Source organism: Muntiacus reevesi, chromosome 1, assembly GCF_963930625.1.
Source record: "Muntiacus reevesi chromosome 1, mMunRee1.1, whole genome shotgun sequence".
Classification (NCBI taxonomy): Eukaryota; Metazoa; Chordata; class Mammalia; order Artiodactyla; family Cervidae; genus Muntiacus; species Muntiacus reevesi.
In genome coordinates, this window is record NC_089249.1 from 41,605,410 (window position 1) to 41,606,783 (window position 1,374).

Below are 1,374 nucleotides of genomic sequence, written 5' to 3' on the forward strand. Positions count from 1 at the left end.
ACCCAGGGATTAAACCCAGGTCTCCTGCATTGCAGGCGGATTCTTTACCACCTGACCCACCAGGGAAGGGGAAGTTACTTTCAAAATGGTCTTGCAGGGAGTAAGTTGGGTAACTCTATCCTGAACAGTCTCATTTCAGAGCCTCAAAAAAGATGGGATCCAGAGTCTTGTGAGATTCTTTTAGGTGGGACATGGGTGAACTTAAAAATTCTTCCAGGGGCTTCCCTGGTGGCTCAGCGGTAAAGAATCTGCCTGCCAATGCAGGAGACACGGGTTCCACCCCTGGTCTGGTGAGATCCCACACGCCTGGGAACAACTAGGCCCATGCACAACTACTGAGCCTATGCTCTAGAGCCCGGGAACCATAACTACTGAAACCCAAACGGTCTACAGCCTGTACTCCGAAACAGAAGCCACCACAATGAGAAGCCTCTGGAATGAGAAGCCTGTGCACAACTAGAGAGCAGTCCCCTACCCCCACAAGTAGAGCAAATCCCACGCAGCTACAAAGACCCAGCACAGCCAAATAAAATATTTTTTTTTAATTTAAAAAAACAATTAACTATTAAAAAAATAAAATTCTTCCAGGATGGTGGTCTCTCCTTATCCAGATTTTCAATGTTCTCAGTTTCAGTTAATCTCAGTTAACTGGGGTCCAGATAAATTCAATGAAAAACTCTGGAAGTAATTCACAGATTTAAATTGCAGGGCCTTCTGAGTAGCATGATGAAATCTCTCAAGGGTCTGGTCCCATCCCACCCAGGACAAAAATCATCCCACTGTCTAATATAGCTTCTCCTTCGTTTAGGAAAAAAGCAGTGTATACAGGCTTCAGTACTATCCTCAGACTCATACATCCACTAGGATAAGAGGGGACCATTGGAGTTGCATATTTATTTACTATTATAGTTAATTATTAGAGAAGGAAACGGCAACCCACTCCAGTATGCTTGCCTGGAAAAGCCCACAGACAGAGGAGGCTGGCAGGCTACAATCCATGGGGCTGCAAAGAGTCAGACAGGACTGAGAACAGCACACAGTTAATCACAATGTAACATAAGATTTTCCATCTTAACCACTTTTAAGCATACAGTTCAGTGTCATTAAGTCCATTCACACTGTTGTGCAGCCACCAACACCATGTTACTGTCTTTTGACTTTCTATGCTGAGCTTTCCACGCAAACACTTTTATGTCACTGGGTTTATGAGTAAGAAGGCAAAGCCAGAATAATGTAATGATTTGGGGGAAACTCAGGTTATGGATTTTATATGTTGTGTCATACTTAGAAAGACCTTCCTCATTCCGAGATTATATTTTAAAAATTCTCTGAGATCTCTTCTGGTATGGCTATGGCTTCATTTTTTAAAAAAAA